This window comes from Parasteatoda tepidariorum, chromosome X2, assembly GCF_043381705.1.
Source record: "Parasteatoda tepidariorum isolate YZ-2023 chromosome X2, CAS_Ptep_4.0, whole genome shotgun sequence".
Lineage (NCBI taxonomy): Eukaryota > Metazoa > Arthropoda > Arachnida > Araneae > Theridiidae > Parasteatoda > Parasteatoda tepidariorum.
Window position 1 is genome coordinate 27393705 of NC_092215.1, and position 22994 is coordinate 27416698.

At 27.3% G+C, this 22994-nt stretch overlaps 1 protein-coding gene across 6 annotated transcripts in view; it reads right to left on the minus strand.

The window, feature by feature from the left end:
* The window catches only part of LOC107455121 (putative receptor-type tyrosine-protein phosphatase mosPTP-1), a 131558-nt gene that overhangs the window by 106563 nt on the left and 2001 nt on the right, over window positions 1–22994 (minus strand). The gene's annotated exons all lie outside the window — the stretch shown is intronic.

Genomic DNA, 22994 nt, shown 5'->3' on the forward strand with positions numbered 1-22994 from the left:
CTTTTTATCCTTTCTTACATTCAATGCAAAACAGTGAAAATATTTCATTATTTCCAAAGATGAGAAACTTTATTGATTAAAAACAAGAGAAACCAAACTTCCTGCTTCTAAAAACTTATCAAAAACAAAAAATCTAAAAACGCAGGCTTTTAAAAAAGAGGTTTTTAAACTTAGACAGAAAATAAGATACTTTATTGATTAAAAAAAAGAAAATATTATCGAATTCGTGAAAATAACTGAGTTTTAGGCAGTATGGAAGTTTATAACATGAGAGTTCTTTTCATTCTTAAATAATAATAATATCGAAAATAATAATAATAACAAAGTTATAATAATATCGAAATTCACGATGGCGTGAAAAGTCGCATCTCATAATTGATGCCATTCTAACAAACATCCGGGAATCTTATATGAAATGATAAAAGCTTTATCCTGGAAATATATAATTAAAAGGCAAATTTAAATTCAAATTTAAAGACAAATTTAAATGGAAGTAAATCAAATTCAAATAAAAGTATTTGAATTTAAAAGAAAGTTCGTTGGAAAAATTCTTCATAACACTGCATCAGCTACAAAAAAAATATGAATATAAAATCGATGGATAAGAAAAAACTTAAGTCGTTGAATGTTAAATATCGATTTTCGAAGAATTATTTCCTTTTTATCCTTTCCCACATTGAAAGTAAAACAGAGAAAATATTCCATTATCTTCAAAGATGAGAAACTTCATTGATTAAAAAGAAAAGAAGCCAAACTTCACGCTTCTAAAAATTTAAACAAGAAGAAGAGCAGGCTTTTGGAAAAGAAGTTTTTAAACTTAGACACAAAATGAGAGACTCTGTTGATTAAAAGAAAGAAAATATTATGGCCAGAAAAAATAAAAAATCTCTCCCCTAACTGTTCCCCAAATTTGAACAAAAATGTCGAAAGTCAGGTTTTTGGCGCCCCTCTAAAATGTTACTATCTCCTACGCTTAGAAACCGGCTCAGCAAGTACATTAGGATAAAATGTTTGATTTCTAAGTTTCGTGCTCAACAAGAAAATTAATGGTATGGTGCATGGGAAGACCACGAGACTGGATGCGTTAGGTATTCGCGAAACTGCTTTGATCATTTTGTATTCAAAGCTGCAGTGGGGGAGCTTAGAAGTTAGCAGGTTATCTACGATGTAAGTATCCGTGCGTGAAATGTTGAAATTTCTTGAGAAAATATTGGAGGGATTATGACGAAGTTGCATATTAACAGTGTGGATGAAACAGTATTATAAAGAATTTTAAGAAAATAACTATGAGTGTTAGGGAGTATGGAAATTTATCAGTTGAGAGTTAGCTTCGTTCTTCATTTTATTTATGTGCGAAAAAATGTAAGAATTAAAGGGAATAAGGCAAACAAATAAGTAAATGAATAAAATAAAATATTTTTTCAAACACTGCCATATTTTTTATACTTCATATAAAATGAATCATTGAAGGATTGCATGGGTTTTAAAAAACAAATATTTTCTTCATATCTTCTAAAATTTTAATAAAAAAATTATTTGATTTAAACTTTAAGCATATTGAAAACAAGAGTTGAACTGTATTTTATTAAATTTTCAAGTTTGAAACTTTTGTCATTGAGAACTGATTTTTGGCAACAAAAATATACTGGCGGTGAACATGATTTCTTAAAACTATAGATCGAATCAAAATTTTCACACTGTAAAAAAGTTCTGATCAAATTACGGTATCTTAACAGTGTTATAAAGAATTTCAAGAAAATAACTATGGGTTTTAGGGAACATGGAAATTTATTCGATGAGAATAAGCTTCGTTTTTCATTTTATTTATGTGTGCGAAAAAAATGTAAGGAAATATAAGGGAAATAAGGCAACAAAATAAGTAAATGAATAAAATAAAATATTTTTGACAACATTGCAATTCTTTTAATACTTACCAAACGTTTAAAAAATTCATAGATAACGAATCATTGAAGGTTGATTTAAGAACAAAAGAGTGAAGGAAGGTGTAGATTTAAAGCACAAAAACAAAAAAAGAATACTTTCTTTATATCTTCTATAATTTCAATAAAAAATAATTTCATTCAAATTTTAAGCACATTAGAAAACAAGAATTGAACTGTATTTTATGAAATTTTCGTCGATAAAATTTGTCAATCATTGAGAAGTAATAAATATTATCATTGAGAAGTGACTTTCGGAGACAAAAAGTATTCTAGAAAGGGCCATGATTTTTCGAAACTATTGATCTTATCAAAATTTTCTCCATTTCTTCACTGTAAAAAATTCCGGATAAAATTATGGAAAAAAGTATCGGCACTTTGGGTGCATTATCCATAAAACCATTTTATCGTAAAATCCATTTTTACCCTAGAATCCATTTTTACCATAAAATCATAACCGTTCACCATTTTAATCGTAATTTCTACAGCAATATGTATTTAATTAGAGTGCAGTGCACATGAACTTTGAACGGTACAAAGAGTGTATACTCAAATCTATAGATTTCTGACTACACTTCAACTTTTTTCTGGGGCCTTGCAGCTTTAAGCCCAATTCAAAAGACAAGGGAATTTTTAATCGACAGATCATTCAATTAAATAACATATTATAATTACATAAAACCACAAAAAAGGATGATGAATGAAATTACAGAAGTAAACTAGCAAAACACAATTATAGAAATGAATATGACTAATTAAAATGAATGCATATTCTTAAAATACATTTTACTAACCAAGAAAATGTCAAATTTTCTGCATGGCGTAAAAAAATGTACAAAATAATTTAGGGATATGAATTTCTAAGTTTGTCTCTAATAATAAATTATAAAAATAATTAAACATTTCTGCGTATACCAAACCTGTTGACATAGCTGTGTGTTTCCTAAACACCTAATAAAAATACTTTATTTCTATATTTTGCATAAGAACATGGATAATAATCGTGGAATTATTGTTATCTTTTTAATCACTAAGATACGAAGATAATACATCACGAAAGCGTTTTGATAATTCTGTATTCTGCACAGCTATATACAACTCCTAAGTTAACAGTATCCTTTCGGCAAATGTATTCGTGCGTGAAATGGTAAAACTACTAGAGAATAAAATCGAGGATTTTAGCTAAATTACACATGATTAGGAGGATGTAACGGTTTTTATACGAAATTGCGCGGGAAAAAATCATGTATCATATTCTGATAAATAAATTCTGGAGTTTAGAAAGAAAAGTTTTTAAATCTACTTTAAAAAATAAAATTAAGTTATGCAAATTGTAAATATAATTTATTTTAATTTAACACCAACAAATAATTAAATTTATAATGCTCAAAAAATTTATAATATAAAAAGAATAACGGCCAAACCCATTTAAAAGCTATATATGAGTACGTTACTATAATTGTACACTAATTTAGAAATTAATACTTTTTGCTGCTCCTTTTTTTTTTCTAAAAAAAAATTTAATGCCCTTTAAAAAAATTCTGGATCAGTTTACGGTAAGAAGTACTGGCACTTTGAATGCATCATTCATAAAATCCTCGATTTCACTGTAATTTTACAGTAAAATGGTCTTTGGTAATTCCATTTTACTGTAAAATTCATTTTTACCGTAAAATTGTATACTGTAACTTTTACAGTAATATTTACTTAATTACAGTTATTCAACTATATTATACTACTGTAAATAGAATACTACTACAGAATACTATCGAAATACTACTGTAAAAATGAATTTTAAGGTTGAAAAAGGTAGCGAAACCCAAATAAAATATGGTACCCAAAATGCCGGTTCTTATTACTATAATTTGATTCGGAATTTTTTACAGTGTGTATTTATATATCTTTCGATGGTATTAAAAATTAATGTCAGCAACACACTATTAACGCAAATTTAAAAATGGGGAATAAAGTTGCCGTTAAAGAAAAGGGAAATTTGAAAGGGGAAGTGGGCAAAGTATGTAAAGTAACATTTTTTAATAGAATTTAATTTTTAAACCAACTATTAAGTTCTTTTTGTCTGATTGGTACCCCGAAATTTGTTCAATTTATTTTCATCTAAAAATAGTTTCCATTTACTTATTTTCAATTATTTAATTTTATTTTTTTAGGTGTTACCTATACATTATTAATTAAAAATATTATTCATATTCATTGTTAATTAATAAACGTATTATTCATATTCATTATTAATTAAACATATTATTCGTTGATTAGTCTAATTATTTTAAAAGAAGCTAAACAAATAAGCTTAATGCAATCAATAAGTTAAAGAACCAATTATTGAAAAGTCGTGGTGTGTTTTGTAATATAATGTTATCCATCTTTCATTTATGAAAATTTAAACCAAACATATTTCCTAGTAAAATAAATACTGTGTGCGATTTTAAAACTTCCAACGCGTATGCTAAATAAATGTCAACAGAATTAAGAAAAATGCTAATGTAGGATCAATAAACTAAAACATTTCCCCTAACTGCAATGTAATGTGTTATAAAAATTATACTCAAAAATTTTGAAAAATTTTAATAATATCCTATTAAAAACATGCTTTTATGGCAAAATTATACCTAATCTAAACTTTATAGCTTAAAAGAATTCATGGATTTTAATTAGATTTAGGCGTTTTGCATGGATCAAAGGGGATTTATTCCTCGTCCTATGCCTATCTACTGCTAATAAAAAGAAGTTTTATGTGATTCCTATAATTTTTAATAAATAAATTGCAACATCATTTTAAGGGACGTAGAAGACCAGTAGTTAAAGAATGGTTCGATCCTCGATTCCACTGAAGACCCAAAGTACGTGCTTGTTAAATCTGTCGAATCGAAAGTTTAGTAGTCGGTGGCTGATCAGTACCATGGGTACAGTGACTTAGTGAAAATTTCCTTCCCCTTCAGATCTGTCTAAATTGAGGAAGTAGACTCACGAATAAATGGTGTTGCCATCTATTCATGGGATTTTAAGCTAAAATGTACTTTCACCTTTGCGATGCTCTCGTGAGAAACAAAAGATGCTTAATTCGCAAAGAGCCAGTATCTGGCAAGCTTACCTTGTCCAAGTGTCAATCGAAACAACAACACCATTTTCTAAGAACCAGTTAATAATAACATTTTATTATTCCATTAACGTTTTTCTTCTCCCTATTTTTATTGCTTTATTTTTACTGTTTGAAAAAAAACTATATTATAAATTATAATTATATATAATAAATTACAATAAATTATGAATATCAGATTTTATCACTAAAAGACATAAAATAACTTTTTTTTCCTTACTAAACGAGATCTTGTTTAACGAATTCAATAATCAGGGCGTGTTTTTAGACGGTTGTTATGTAACAGTAGTTAAAATTCTAATCAGGTTACATGACCATATGGCGGAAATCATTAATGTAAAAATATCAGAAAAGTACGAATCTAGCGATTTAGTAATGAGATCTACATTGTTCGCCAGAATATCACTCATTTACGAAGTAAATGTGCAACGTAATGCTTGTTAAAATTGTATCTGATTGTAGATAGTGAAGCGACTGTCTGAGCATTATGAGTAGCTGTATTTTCTTTTATGTCCATGATTTATGGTATTTTTTATTTGAAGCAAAATAAGCATAAGTTAATTTTACAAAAATTAAAAGGACATTGAGTTATCGATGCTTTCATTGAGAAAAAAATTCTGGTAAAATTACCGTACTGTACGGTAAAGACATTTCTGCTAAAAAAAAAATTATTCTAAGGATAAAAGCAAAATATATGGCATTTATACAATTGATTCGATAATTTTTCCGCTTATTTGATAAAGGTTAACAAGAAATTCTGGTTTTCAAAATTATAGTTCGTATTACCACACAATTAGTAAAAATACAAAACTGAAAAGTAAATATAACCGATTAAATAGTTTTCATGGCATGCTCTTAGGTATCATAAAATTACCAAATTTAATCACATTTACCAAGTTTTATCCCATGTTATAAAACCCTATTTTACTGTTTATTTCACCAAAATCATAACCGAAATTTTTGGTGTTTCATAGAGTCAAAAACGCTGCAAATTTGACCATATTCTGGTAGTTTTGACTCTAAGGGCAATGAAAAATTATCATGAAAAATATGCAGTTAATGCATCCAACATTTTTTAATTATCATTTTAATTAATTTATAAAATTCGCCCGATATTTATTCAATGTAATAATAATTAAATACTCAGTTCGGTTTTTTTCATTTTTTGTACTATTTTTCAATGAGTGTTTCTTTTTATTTCTATTAATAGGCAATGTAAACAATAATAGTTAAGTGCAATGAATCATCATTAGGAAAAACATGTTGCCCATTCATCTATCATTTATTAATTTAACTGTAAAATTCAGTGAACCAATATTTCCGGTTATTTTTTACCATTTCCCGATTATTACAAACTTCTACATTCTCTCCATTGTCTAATAATACTCGTTCCTAAACAATATTGCTACATTTCTAAAAAAAACTCAACTCATACCGATAGTTGATATTCTTGGATTCGAATCATTTTTATGTGATACGCATAACAAGTGGGAGATTATCACTCCTTCAAAAGCTTCATACAGAGATAACAATAGGATATGTCTTACGTAGTTCTGACACAACTTGGAGATTGTATGAGACATATCTTGAACGAGTACATCAGTGAAAGGAAATGTCAGTAGCAATCTCATCGAAAAGTGAAAAAAAGAAATAACTGTCAGATTTGGACAGAAACCACGCTTCTTCATTCTTTAACAATGCCTGCATGTTTTTACAAGACCAAAAGGATGATAAATCATACAACGGGCATCGTATTTGGTAATTCCAATATTCGAAATGTGTCTTGAATGAGGATGAGCACCAAGCAATGATAAAACTACAGGTTCAAAATATATTCCAAGTTCAAGCAGTGAAACATATTGTTCACATCAAATTTGGAGACGTTATTCAGAGATTAACACAAAATTAGTGCTATTAAAAAGGAAAAAATAATTTTACAAAATTATTGCATTAAATTACGTTTTTAGTTTTAATCCACAAGAACAGTGTTTCCCAAAGTGTGGTACACGTACCCCTAGGGGTACGGGAACACTTTAGCGGGGGTACGCGTTCTTATGCGAAATATCTTGCAACAAACGAAAATTTCAAAAAATTTTATTTAAAAACGAAGCTAGCCATGAAAATTTACGATTACGTATTTTTCTATTGGCTATTTTTACAGAGTTAACAGTTAATAATTAGTGGCGTCAACAGCCAGTTGCGATTTTTAACTTTTGTGCAATTTTTTTTATAGTAAAAAATAAATTCATTTTTTTTATTAGTGGTACACAGCGCTACGAAAAATTTAGAAATGGTACACAAAAGTCATAAATTTGGAAACACTGCACTAGAAATATAGCTCCTCGCCAGGGGGAAATAACTTTATTTAAAAATGCTATAATTTCATTTAAAGTTAAATAAAAAATTAAATCGGATGAATGAAGATCCATATAAATTGACTAATCCCATTAATTGAATTTTCCTATGTTCATAAAAAACTGGAATGTTCATACACACTTAAAACTATTAATTTGTTCCTATTTTTACATTAACAAAAGTTGACTGCTCATATGCTCTTATAAATTGAAAATTTGCTTAATAAAAATACACATTTCCAAAAAGTTTTATGCATGTAAATATTAATTAAATATCACATAAACATAAACAAAATTAAAATATTGAAAATAGAAAAAATGTAACATATTTGATGTTTCATTGCATATTGCATTTATTACATGAAAATGTCTTTATATTAAATTTTTTATTGAGAAAGCTACGCAAGAGGACAATTGAATGAATTTAAATAAAGAATTAGCAGGCAAACATTAAAACTACTTTTTATTCGTCCATGTACTGGACTGTTGAGACCAATTATCATGTTTTTGCTCAGTTTGAAAAATAAATGATGATGTTTTTCCAACTTTTAAATGTAAATCTACGCTTTTGTCAGAAATCAGAAATAAATTGTTTAATTTTTAGCCGTAATGTGTTGGGAATATGAATTGGAGTAAAAAATATAATGAGAATTTTAAGAATTTGAAAAGATTTTTCTTGCATATATAATACAAAGTTAACGATGAATACTACAAAATTAAGTTAAGAATCTCAAGGGCATAAGATTTGAAAGTATAATGAAAACTTTTCCGCAGTGCAACATCCCAGCATCTCCGGAACACATCCTGGCTTGCCTCAATTTTACTGTGGAGGAAGTATTCCTAAAGACGGCAATAGTTGCTTCAGAATTTCAAGGACTTGATTTTGGAGGTAATTTAACCCATGGGAATAAGTCCCACCACCACCAAGTTAAGGATAGTTTGGCTTTAAATTGCTTTTTAATTTGTATAAATAATCAGAGTCACTTATGAAGAACTCAGAACGGTTAAAGAAATCTTCCAAAATTTTTTAATTGTTTAAACACATTCTTCTCAAAATATTTTAAAACGGACCCTTCGCAAAATTAATAACCAATTAATAGTAAAAACAGCTTCTTCACAAAAGTTTTTCTTTAAAAAAAGAAATAAAATGGAGCCAATGACGTCTTAAATTCATAATTTTAAAACTAAAACTCCTTGAAAGATGTAGTTTCTGCGTTGTAGTTTTTTTTTCTTTCAAAAAAACAGGATGTGGTTCTCAAGTATTTATAAAATGAATACATTTTTCACAGTTTCATAAAAACGAACCTTTTGTAAAAGCGTGAACTAAAATCAGATAATACTAAAAAGTACATTAGTTTCAAACACTAAATTTGAAGTAAATCAATGAAATAAATAAATTTGAAACTTACAACATAGTGCTAGCAGCCAAACATATTCTATTGTTATTATTTTAATATTTACAGATTCCTTCATCTTAGAGTCCATAGAAATATCGAAATTCCAAGCGTAACAAAATGCACTATATCAGATACTAGAATCAAAATGATACATTCACTAGTCCTTTCAATCTAATTTTTTTTTTCCTCGTCATGATTACATGTTCCAGAAAATGTGTAGACTCGTTTGCCACTGTCGCATTGAAAGTATATCAAAGTTGTCTACTATTCAAGTCTCTTTTGAAAAAAAAATGTAACGTTGGGAAATGGAAAACAGCCGGGCCTCCTCTTCAATCCAACTATTGAAAGTATCACTTATGTCAGTTAATCTGTGTGTCTCTCTATTCAGAATCAATCTTCCTTTCCCTCATCGTCCAAATTAGAGAAATAATTTATTGCACAACTTTGAATTAATCCATTAAGAATTTTGATACAAATATATGAGTCATTTTATTAGTAATTCAGGGTCCGGACCCTTCAGAAGACTTTTTATTTGGAAAAGGGAGCCTTTAATTCGTAATTTTAAAACTAAAACCAAATGAAAAACATTATTTGTGGATTTTTTTTCTTACAAAAGCAGATTTTTCAGAAAGTAAATTTGAGATTTTCTCACTATTACATAACTATGACTAGATTTTCACAATTTCAGAAAACAAACCTTTAACAAAAAGTTTGAACAGACTACTAGTTTTTGTTATTTTTTACGAAATCAAGACCCTATTTTCACAACTAAGCAAAATCATGTGTAGATGTAAAAATATTCTTTTTTCCTTCATAATTTTATGAAAATTGACCTTTCTCAATGTGGCTAAAATAATGCACTTTTTATTATAAATAATCCTATTTATGGAATTTAACACATAAATAACAAAAACAAGATTTAAAAATGATACGAAAAAGTCCTAAACTCTTACTAAGTATTTTTATTCTACATTAATGTTTATTCTACATTAATGTTTATTGAACCTATCTGATTCAGAAAAAATTTTAATAAACATTAAACGCTATTAATTACCTCTAAAGAATAAAGAAAAGAAGTATTATCTTTTCTTATTTTCCTCTAGTTTGTCATTTTTAATTGATAAAAACAAAAACATCATGATGAAATATAATCATACCAAGTAGCTTTGCACTTCATACGAAATAAATTAAATTAAAATAAACCGTTTTTAAAGTAGACATAATGTCATTGCTAATATTATTTGATTTCTGATTCTCTAACTTTATCATTTATAAAAAAGGGTTGAGTTTAACTTAAAAGTTTAATTGCTTAAAAAATAAAAGAATCAGCATTGTATATATTTATTTTATTTGACTTCGAAAAATAAAATCACTTACAATGTTTAAATAATAAGTCACTATCATGAATTTGGTCACGGAGAACCGATATATTATTGGTTGTGCAATATAAGGTAATAAGCTTCAAATTTAAAACACTGAATAATAGGTTCAAGAAAGTAAGTTTCTTATATACCGTATGAAACAGTCTTCCTTTTTAGAGTATAAATAGCATAAAAGTATTTATAACCTATTTTATACTATATTTAATGAAACACTGGACTTTTAAAATATTTTTTTATTTTTAATATTTGATTATATGTATAAATGATAGAAACGAAAAGCTAATTTTTTGTGCCAGCGATACATTTATAACAAAACTTACATACCAAATTTTTTAAAACTGTTAAAAATTCAATGAGATATTAATAAATACGCTTGTTTAATTGCTAATAAAAGTGTCTCTTGCACAGCAATTTTTAAAATTAATTTTAATTTTTAAAATGTTTGGTCACAAATAGAATTCAAAAAATTTGTTTCATAAAATCATATCCAGATTTATAATTTTAAAAACAAATTTAAAAGTTTTTCGTGTTACTTTTTTTATAAAATTTAATGAGCAGTTAAATTTTTATTTTCTATGAATGTGAAGATGTATTTTTGAAAGAATTTTTAATAACATTTTTTTCAAACCTTGTTCGAGAAAAAAAATCTTTTTTTTTTTAATTGAAACGTAAAGAAAATTTTCATTAGATGCAAACTTAAGTTCAGTAAAATTAGTTCCTACCTTTATTTGACACCCAAAATATACAAATATTTTAACATGAAAAATAAAAAATAAAAAGTCGCCAACACGAACATTAGGAAGAAGGACTTTTCTCAGAAATTTTAGAGGGAATAGTTAGTCTCGCTTTTAGTTTACTTTCAAAATAATTATTAGTAGAGTTCACATTAGATTCAAAACATAAAATTTATTATATTCATTTAAAATCAAATAAACCCCGAGTGTTGTGCAGTACAACAAAAACAGAAAATATTAAAAAATAAATAAATAAAATAAAGTAAAATAAATAAATAATGACTTAATAAATAACACTTAAGTAAACTTAAATAAATAATGAACCTTCAACGAATGCATTTTCTCAGAAATACGAAGCATTCATCGAAACATTATTTTCTATTTTATTTCTTTAGTAAACAGTTTATCAGTTAGTTCTAAACTTGGCAAGTTTTAAACCTATATCTTTAATTTAAATTTGCATTTTTTACATCGAATTAATTATTCAAGAAACGTCAAGTAAAGGAGGGAAATCTTTTGAAATCTGATTGGGCGCATTAATCGCACAAAGGTATTCTTTCATTGAAATAAAATCCTATTTCTATAGAACTTTAATTAAGAAACCACTTTTCACGCTAAAACTCTCCTAAGCATTTCATTAGTACAAATTGAAAAAAAAAATGGAATCAGGGTACAATTTTAACATAATAATAATGGTGTTCTTATTTAGGAGAATATTGCAGAGACACTTTGTTGTACTTTTTGTTGGGAAAATTTGACAAAACAGAATTTATTATTTAATTAGAAATACTAGATCATTGTGAGAGAAAACTACATGTAGACTATAAATAAGAAAGACTAGAGTTACTTATTTCAGAGAATTTTGCTGAGGTAAATACATGAGAAAAACTTTTTGTTAGGAAAATTTGACAAAATTGAATTTATTATTAAATTAGACTATAAGAGAAAACTAGATGTAGACTATAAATAAGAAAGGCTAAATGTTCTTATTTAAGAGAATTTTGCTGTGTTAAATATAAGCGAACAATTGTTATTTGTTGGGAAACTATAAAAAAATTAATTTCATTATCCCATTTTGAAATATTTTTTTTCAAAAACACTCAAAATTTTTACAAATAACGGTATGCAAATAGGAGACCATGATTCTGCTTTATAAAACTAGCAATTTAACATCATAAAGGATTCCATAATTTTAATAAACTAAAACTAAGTGTCCTTATACTGTGAGTTTTTATAAAACTTAGTTTAAAAAGCCGTAAAAGAAAAAAAAATTGCAACAGGAAAAGTTGTGATGGTTAATAAATTTTATATTCAGTAATAAGTCTTACTTACAATAATAATTATCTAATCGAAAATTTCGCAACATTATTTTATAGCAATTTTCTAAATTTATATAATCATTATGAAAATTTAGAAGAATCTATATTCCATAAATTTGTTTTTAATACTTCATAAGCAATAGCTCATAGCAATACCTAGCATTTTAGGTAATTGTTTCCCACTTTTTATTTTCTTCTATATTTCCTCAATTGCCCAAAAGCGATCGGAAAAACCAATAATAGCAGTTTACACTGAAACATTTTCTGATAATAAAACTTAACGCACGAGTAACGATTTTCCGATTTTTCCTCTTGTTTCAGAACAGTACTCAATTATTTATCTGATTTTCCATTATACCTAACAATTGTAGTACTGAAACACACAGAAATTTGGAAAGCTTTTAATCTTGGTATTAGTGCATTTAGCTGAGCAAGAGAATAAAATATCAACAAGTATTTTCTATTTTTAGTTATCGGTAAAATTCAGTAATTAATGGAGAGTAATTTATCCTGAATTTTAACTACAGATCTTACTAATTTACGAAAATAATTTTGAAAGAAAAGTATGTGATTCGATAATGACAAGTTGCCACAAACTTTTCTTTTACATTTGGAAAAATCGTTTTTATTGATCACTTTAATTTTCATACATAAAGTAGATATTTATTCTCATACAGGTTATGATATTCTTGTATTTTTAATTATCTGCTATAACCTATGAAAATCAATGAACGGTATTTGAATAGGTCTCAGCGGTGCTTGAATTTTTAGATATTACATTTTTCTCACGAGAATGTTTTTTTTATATTTTAAGACTTTTGGCGTGAATGAAATAATTAGGTCACAAATAATTAATTAAATGGAAGAAGAGAAACGTCATGTCGAATTTCACTAAATCAAGCCGAAAACGTCAAATCATGTCGAATTCCACTAAAGATTAATTTAAACTAACCAAAATTTAGACACATAAGGATTTCATATGAGTACATGAAAGTTAACAGTATCATATAAAAAAATATGATATTTTAGTAAAAAGAAGAAAAAAATCTATTTCAATACAACCTCTTACGAAACTACTCATGCTCAAAGCTTAAATACCGAGATATTTTATTTCCTTTTTTGAATCATTATTAAAGATTTCTCGCAAAAATGTTATTTTATATTTTATTCAAGATTTTGCCGAGAATAAAACCATTAGGACACAAATGATTAATTAAACGGAAGGAGAAACATTATCAAAGTTTGACAAGCTATGTACATTGAATTCATTTAAAGATTAATTTGAAATAACCCAAATTTAGACACATAAAGAGTTTACATGAGTAGGTGAAAGTTACCATATAAAAAAACATGAAAAACCATATAAAACAGTATATAAAAAAACTTTTTCAGCACAACACCTTATGAAACTACCTATGCTCAAAACTCGAAGACTGTGATATTTTATTTAATTTCAAGGCGCGTTACCATCCAACGGTTTGGTTTAAATACCGTATATTTTGGTTTTATTAATCAGAATTACGTTTTTTTTTCCATATGTCAGTACCATAAATGCCATTACAATATAGAATTTAAACCGTTGCCATATGAATGACCACATGAAAATTACCAAATGAGTGATTTAAATACCGTATATTTTGGTTTTATTAATCAGAATTACGTTTTTTTTCCCATATGTTAATACCATAAATGCCATTACAATATAGAATTTAAACCGTTGCCATATGAATGACCACATGAAAATTACCAAATGAGCGATTTAAATATCGTATATTTTGGTTTTAATAATCAGAACTATGTTTTTTTAATATATATCATTACCATTGAAATGTCATTACCATACAATACAGTTATTTCAGCAGAACTTTTTTTTCGAGTGTAAAAGGTCTCGTAATTTGAAAATTTTGATTATATTAAAAGGGAATACATAAAATAAGTGGCATTGCTTTAAGCAATTTTTTAAAAGCATCTATTACTTAGGTATTTGAATGATTAAATATTACATTTTTCTTGCCAGAATGTTATTTTATATTTTATGACATGGATTAAATCATTAGGTCGCAAATGATTAAGTAAATGGAAGGAGAGAAACGTCATTTCAAATTTCACTAAATCAAGTCGAATTCTAAAGAAACTAGCAAGTAAACTGACCAAAATTTAGACACATAAAGATTTTATATAAGTACATGAAAGTTTGGAGTACAATAAAAAATGAAACAATATATTTTAGTAAAAAGAAGAAGAAAAAACTATTTCACTACAACCTCTTAGGAAACTACTCATGCTCAAAAAAATATTGTGATATTCTATTTCATTGCTTGAATCATTATTAAAGCTTTCTCGCAAAAATGTTATCTTATATATTATTTAAGATTTTGCCGAGAATAAAACCATTAGGTCACAAATGATTAATTGAATGGAAGAAGAAATGTTATCAAAGTTTGATAAATTATGTTGAATTCGCTTAAAGGTTAATTTGAAATAACCAAAATTTAGACGCATATAGGGTTTATATGAGTACATGAGAGTTTAGAGTACCATATAAAATAATATAATAAAAACTTTTTTAGCTCAACCTCTTATAAAATTACCCATGCTCAAAACTCGAAGACCGTGATATTTTATTTATTTCCAAGGCACGCGTTACCATCCAACAGTTTGACAGAAAATTGCCATAGATGAAGAATAATGGCTTTATCTAAAGCTTGACTTCAGAGCTTTCAGAAAATAGGCAATTTAAGCAACTAAAAAGCTATAAAAAAGTACGTTTACTTTTATGTGGTGAAGAAAATAATACTTGCTTTATCAAAGCCTTTTAGAAACATTCATGTTGTATGCAGACCTTAAAAATTTATTTACTCTTTTATTTCTTTTGATAATGTGACATTTAAATTAAGAACTATCATTTGTAAAGGAGTACACTGTAAAAATTTCGGATCAAATTACGGTACAAATTTCAGTCTTCCTAGAAGCAGCATTCGTAAACTTCATTTTATCTTAAAATCCCTTTTTACCATAAAATTTTATACCGTAATTTTTACAGTAATATTTATTTAATTAAAATTATTTAGTGATTCCACAGTAAATATCAATGTATATAAAAATTACGGTATATCAGATTTTTTGTTACGCAAAATTTTACTGTAAAAGTGGATTGTATAATAAAAAGTACCAGTACTCTTAATACTAAATACTTTTACTGGAATTTGATCCGGAATTTTTTACAGTGTATTTGAGAAAACAATTTCGCCTTAAAAGAAGAGAAGGCATATCGATTAAAAAAAAAAACATATTTTAGAAAAACAAGTTTTGAAATAAAACTGTTACTTTTAATTATCACTGCTTATGGTACTGTGTATAATAATCATCGAGTCCAAAACATGAATATAGTTATAATAAAAAGTAAACCATTCCTGCAACAGCCCGTTGAGGGCCAGGGGGTCATGGAGGGTAAGGCTCCACAATTTCGTGACCAACGTCATGATTGTGGCAAGGGGGTTAGTATTGCTCATAGGCCGTCTTTACTTCCTAGACAAGCTGGGACCCATCAATCTGAAACTGGGTGGGCTTCACGCCGCCACTGAGGATCGAACCCCAGTTCTTCACTCAGTTCTTCACTCTCATAACCATTGGGCCATCGAAACTCGTAGTTATAATAAAGCAATACTATAAGAGATTTTGCAAGTACTTAAATATTTTTACATAAACTCCTTCGTGTTTTATTAGCTTAAGATATTAAAACTAATTATCCTTTTATTTACTTATTTATTTATTTACTTATTTTTTTTGTGTATTAATTCCATCCCTTTAGTTTTGTAAAGAAAATGAACAAAAAACTGCTACAAAAATAATAAAAGAATTATTTTTAATTTACTTTATTATATATAATTATTGTACATAATAATTATATATAATAAAATAATAATTACTTTAAAAATTATTTTATAATTATTATTACAATATTATTTTTAAAATAATATTATAAAATAATATTTAATAAATATATATTATTTATAATTCCATTTTGAAAAGAAAATGAGAAAAAAAACTGCAACAAAAATAATAAAATAATTATTTTTCGTTAGCTTCTTTAAAAGCTACCCTTCAACTATAGCAGATCTATGATTAGAGTTGAATAAAATCGGCGCTTTGCGAATCAAAAAAAGTTGGAAAACGATTTTCTTTCCCTATCGTTTAAATCTTCTGTCTCATCTGTGATTAGAAAATTCTTGTTTAAACATAGGCTTATAATGACGCATAAGTTTTTCTGCTCATCAGGTAAATGGACAGCTGTTTCAAAAGTTGAAAAGCAGGATTCGAAACCGTCTCAAAAACAAAAACGAAACAGCCCCAAGGAGCGCGAAAACCTTGAAGTGTCACACATTTATTAGCGGTAAAATCGAGATGGTTCAGTTATTACGATGAAATAATTTTAATAAAATCTATAAATTCTACCTCAATTACAATATAGTATATAGTAAAGAATGTATTAAAAGTCGCATTTTTAGAAAATCCTGTAGAATAACCTTTTAGAAAACCAAGAATAATAAGCAATGAATTTAATTTATATTGTTTTCATCAACTTTTTTGAAAATAAAAGTAACAAAATAATGTTTTCAAAAGTATACAGAGAAAATGCGCCTTTCATAATTAAACAAAAATCACGGTTTAAAAACCAATAGCTAGTAAGTGACCGAAAATACTGTCGCTAGTGAAATCGTTCCTAAGCATAAGCAAATTTCTTAAAAAAAATCGATTGAAAGGAGCATAATATGAGAATTTTTAAAAGCTGTAGTTACTTTATGCAAACAAGTAGACGGAAATTATGGTAAACTTACCTTAATGTATGCGCGTATAGTAATGAAATTTCTGGGTTAAAAAAGAAAAAAAAAACATAATACTGGTAATAAAACCAAACTATGCGGTATTAAAACCATTCATTTGGTAATATTTCCGTTTTTCCGTTCATATGATTACTGTTTACCGGAAAATCTAATTTTCAAAATTATAGATCTTATTACAAAATTAATATAATTTTGAAAATAAAATATTCAAAATTATAGATTAGTTGAAAAAAAACCTGAAAATTAATTTTAACACACTAACACACTTATGCCATGATCTAAGGTATCATGATAAAACTACCAAATTTTACCACATATTCTTAAAACTTTATATTTATTGTTAATTTTACCAAAATCATCACCAAAGTTCTTCTGTGAAAATTACAGAGCTTTTTTGTGTTCCCATAGAGCCAGAAACACGGTAAATTTTACCATATTTTGTTAGTTTTAAGCATATTTTTTTTCTCGGTGTAGTATTATTTGCGTACAATCATAGCGTAATAATGGCATTATAGCTACGAATACATACTTAAGTCGAATCACAATAAAGTTTCAATGTATTTCTGTAAGGCGCTTTCAAAATAATCCCTTAAAGTATTAAAAGTTGTTAAAGTAATCCAGATAAACCGAGCAACTTAATGCGTGTTAGATAAAGAGAATGGTTCGGATACAAGAAAAACATTAAAGAGCTGTTAACGCAGTCTTAATATTTAAAGCTCTTAATTTATATTCAATTCAAGTATTTAACACGTGCCTTCCAAAAGATTTTAAATTCGAAACATTTTTTCCCTTTTTAACACAAAAATGTTTCATAAATGTTAATAAATGTTAAAAGAAATGTTAGATTTCATTTTAATAATGATTTAAAAATAATTTTTACAAATTAATATTAAGAACTCAAATATTTTTCTCTCACTCTCTATACCAGTAGTTTAAATACTTTTTCTTGAAGCATTTTCAAAAAGCTATACAACTAGCATTTTAAATAATCAATATCTTTATACGCATTCTCAAAAAAATATCGGTATATAATATCGATATACTGAAAATATTCCGAATCGAATTCCGGTAAAAATTACCGGCACTCAGTATGCTGATACTTTTTACTGTAAAATCCATTTTTACTGGAACATGTTAGGGAACAAAAAATCTGATATACCGTAATTTTTACAGCAATGATTACCGTTGAATTACTGAATTACTCTAATTAAATAAATATTACTGTAAAAATTAGCAGTATAAGATTTTACGGTAAAATCGATTTTACGGATGATGCACCCAAAGTGCCAGTACTCTATACAAAAATTGTGTTTTAGCAGTGTACCCTGAACCATTATAGGGTGTAAAGTTGCTGTAACTTTAAAAAGGTATTAAACCATATTTCTGATTAAGTTGAACCATAGTAACCATAGTTTTTTTCTATTTTTTCTCCGCGTATCAAGAATTTGAAATATACAGCATCAGTCAATCTTCTAAGGAAATTACTTTCCATTGTTTAACAACAAAAGCTACAGTGACTGACTATAAGAAAAATAATGAGAAGTAATCATAAAAAAAAATTCTAATTATTAATAACGGAATAAAACCGTCAAGTCAAAAATATGCTTAAAATAAAAGAAGAAAAAGAGAGAAAGGCCTTCAATGTTCAACTGAAATTACACTCGCCCTCTTTTTATTTTAAATACATCATTAGAAGGCTGCCTGTATATACATCGTTATCACTGTGCGGTTAGAGGAGTTAGTTACTTGATATCATTTGATATCGTTGGAATGCAGTAAGTTTCAGTCACTAAATCAATAATATTTTTACTCTGCAATCGTTCTTTAGAAAGAAAAAAAAGATTTTTAAAAGATATTATTCAATACATTCATACTTTCTCGCCTTATTTAAATGCATATGAAAACTTAAGATGAAGAGAGAACTTATGACACTAGATCTATTATAGTGGGAAAATGAATACTGATAACTATTTTGTTTTTTTTAGAATAGTTTCGCAATCGCTGCTTCACCGCATATTTACAGCGCTTTTTTTATTTTTTATTAATATTAAAAAAAAATTTGTTATGAAAAACAGAATGCTAGTTATGTTAAAACAGAATACTATGTAGAAATATTCTAATAATAGGTGGAAATAGAATTATTAAAAATTTGTTATAATTTATTCAATGACACTTTTTCTGCTTTTTCTTAAAAATACTTTTTGCTTTAATTTAAAGCAAAAGAAAATTTAAATTGAAATAGACGCTTAAAATATATGATACTAGATCTATTATAATAGAAAGATGAATATCGAATATCTTAAAAATTTTATTTTCGGCAATTTTCACAATCGCTGTCTTACCGTATATTTAGAGCGTTTTCTTTTCCCATGATGACAAACTAATCTATATGTTAGAAAATAAATTAATTTTCATAGAATCCATCATAAAAATTCAAGAAAAGGAAAATGACAAAATGCTGGAATAGAATGTTTTCTCCAAGTGAACTTTTTTTTTTCTCTTATAAACGAGCAAGTAGAGTTCGCTTTGCTAAATTTGTAATGTTTTTCTTTCATCAGACCAAAAATTTAATGCTAGGTCATTATGTTTTCTGTTTTTTTCCCTCTCATCAATTTTCCTTTTTTTTTATATTCGCAGACATTTTATAAAATTATTTCTGGAAGCTGTTTATTTAAGTTTTTGCAATGTTTACATACATTCTGTACTTTCATCAATTTCCAAACCGCATATGGTATCGGCCAAATTATCATAATGATTTGATTTTTTTCCCTCGCATTTCAAATTTGCAATGATATTTCCTCAAAAGACAATAATTTTAAGATCCGGATTTATTTTTAAAAGGTTCATGTACATGTTTAAAGAAAATCTTTATTTTTATAAGAATAAAAATATTTGAACTAAAAGATAAATAAATGAAAGTAAATTATAGTAGTGAATTTTTTCCCATCTACTAATTTTCCGCATAAAAATAAACTAAGGACTGTGTAAATAAAAGTATGGCATTACTACATCGAGTCAATGCCTCGTCAGATCTAAGCCTCAGTCCTGAGTAAAGAGGGGGGCATACCAAATAATAAATTGGTCAAATAACAGGAAAAAAAATAAAATGTGTTTAAAAAAAATTCTAATTTTTTACTCTCACAATCGTTAAATTATGCGAAAATTAAACTATTTTAATATTTTGGCTAGTACTGTATTATTCTGTTTTTATTTGATCTTTCGCGAGTTTACATTACTATACAATTCCATTTTACAAGCTTCGAAGGAACAAATATTTGGGAAATCGTAATGCAGAAATACTAAAACGTTCAGTCTAATGAACGACTATGAACAACTCAAAAACATTCTTTTTCAATTTTCACGATCTGCAACATAAAATATAAATAAAATAAGTTCTGTTAAATTCATATCTCAGCAGTCCTTTAAGTATTTTTGTGAAGTAATGAAAACATTTTTTTATAAAAAAATTTTGTTACAAAAGCAATTGTCAGCGAACAACAAGATTCTTAAATGATTTAGGGGCACGAATTGTCCTTTCCACAATCACAATCCACATAAATATTACAGACCTATCGGATTTTTCCTGAGTAGAACAGCAGTATCGTTTCAATATTTTATGAACAAATAAGAAAAATTACGTAAAAATAATTTGTTTGATTGTGAACTATATGCAAGCAACAGTACTTCGTTTTCATATTTATTCCTACAGACATGTTGCGTCAGATTGGAAAGGTAATTTTGAATGACCCTGAATTTTGTTTTTCCTTGTGCATCAAAATATTCAGCGATTAAAATGATCAACGCGAAAGAAGACTATTGAAACAGGTTAGTCAATGTAAACCAACTTAATGACTACTATTCACTGACTATCCACTTTATTAGGTCAAAACTCCACTGCCTCATTTGATCACCTGTTTCCCCGTTTAATACAGTTTGGGTTTTTGTTGGCAAGACGAGATGTTGATACGTTATTAGTGAAACATTTATACCACTATCCAAAATGTGAGACGTGACAGTTATGGAGATAGATGCAAGATATTTCTTTCGATCTCATCTCACAAATGCTCAATAAGATTGACAACTTGAAACAGCAGAAGCCAAAGCAACTAAGAAATCTTTCCATTATGTTTCTCAAACCAAAACAGCAGTATACCAGGGTGGGCAAGACGATTCCAGCATTATAACGGGACTCATTATCCTGCTGGAAGCCCTGATTCATAAGGACTACAAGATGTACTTTGTCAACGATTAGGTATGAGGTTTTATTCGGATTAAGACTACTGTGCACACGAAATAAAGATCTCAACTCATGCCAACACTGCACTAGTCATCTAGAAATTACTTCTAGAAGCAACATTTTATACAATAACTCTTTTGCATAAAACTGTCAGGTATCATAATTAAGTGGTCTCTCTGTATATAATTTATAATTACGTTAAATTATTCTAGTTTTCTAGATTGTAATGTGTTACATTTGCAATAGCGACCAAAAAAAAAAAATATGAAGCAATGTAATTTGTATATTCAAGTTGCATCATTGTCTTGAGTTTTATTTAAACAACAAATGTAAGCATATTTATTTGAAAAGAATTTTGCTAGAAAAAAAAACTGAAGAAAACAATGACACTCCGTTATGCGACAGATCAAAATATTGCTTCATCATTCTCAACCACAATAATACATGCATAATGGAAACACGCTCAGGAATGACTGATCGCAGTACATAAACTATGGATGGATGTAGCCTCCTTTTATTTCTTTGTTTTCGCAGTGAAGATAAAGCTTGTTTATAGCATAGAACTAGCAGTATGCTTCAATTATTCTTATTTTAAGCTTTTTTCTGAAGAAAGAAAATTTAAAAAAAAAAAAAAAAACAAGATTTGAAACATTTTGCATTTTAGAAATAAAACGGGCTCTTTGGTTTTTTTATTTGATATCTTGTTTTTTTAATCTAAAAGATATAAAAGCATCTAAAAAATATTTGTAAATTAGAATATTGGATTCTCTTTAATTTAATCTCACCACCGGCTTCACAGTAATAATTATTACATTGTAATTCTAAAATACAAAATTATACATGCTATCATCTCCGCTTTCCGCGAAAGAATTCATAAAGTTGTAGAGATTCATACATACATTCTAAAATTGAGATATTTTTTTTTCTTCCAAAAAGTTCACCATGTACTAACACTGATAAACCGGCATTTTATATGAGTCTTTGAATTATTAAAAGTAATAATGGGTAAAAACCCTTTTAAGTAGACTTTACTAAACCAAGAATCAAAGATTAAAACATAAATTTTATTACCACTATAAAATCCTTTCCCACAAACATGTCTCTGTATCTATTTCACCCTTTTAACCAGAATTTTTATTAAACATATTTTTAAGCTTTTTTCATTATTTTGTATTAATTTAGGTCAAAAAAGGGGAAAAGATTATATTTAGCACGCACTGCAATAATTTATGGTTATGAAATACTGCATGAAACACAGGTGTCTTTTTCTGCTTTAAATGTAAACTCTTCCACACACGGTTCACTTCCAAACAATACTTTTTGACATTAGCAGTTATTTAGGTCCAAAAGAAACAGTTATTCATCACTGAAATTTCTTCAATTTAGAAAATCAATTATTGATAAATTTTTGCATAAAATAAAATATTAATGGAAAAATTACTTTTTTTGTGTTTTATATTTCAGTTCAAATATTATTCAGATAATGTAACAGATTTTTTTAGCAACTGTTAGACTATTTTTTATAATTAAAAAATACCAAAATATATGTTTTACTTGTAATTACAGCGTCAGAAAAATATATATGAAAAGGACACCGGTGTCCTACAATCCTTTGACCAAGTCAAAGGGAGGTATCCCGATGCATATATACTTTCATCAATTTCCAAACCGC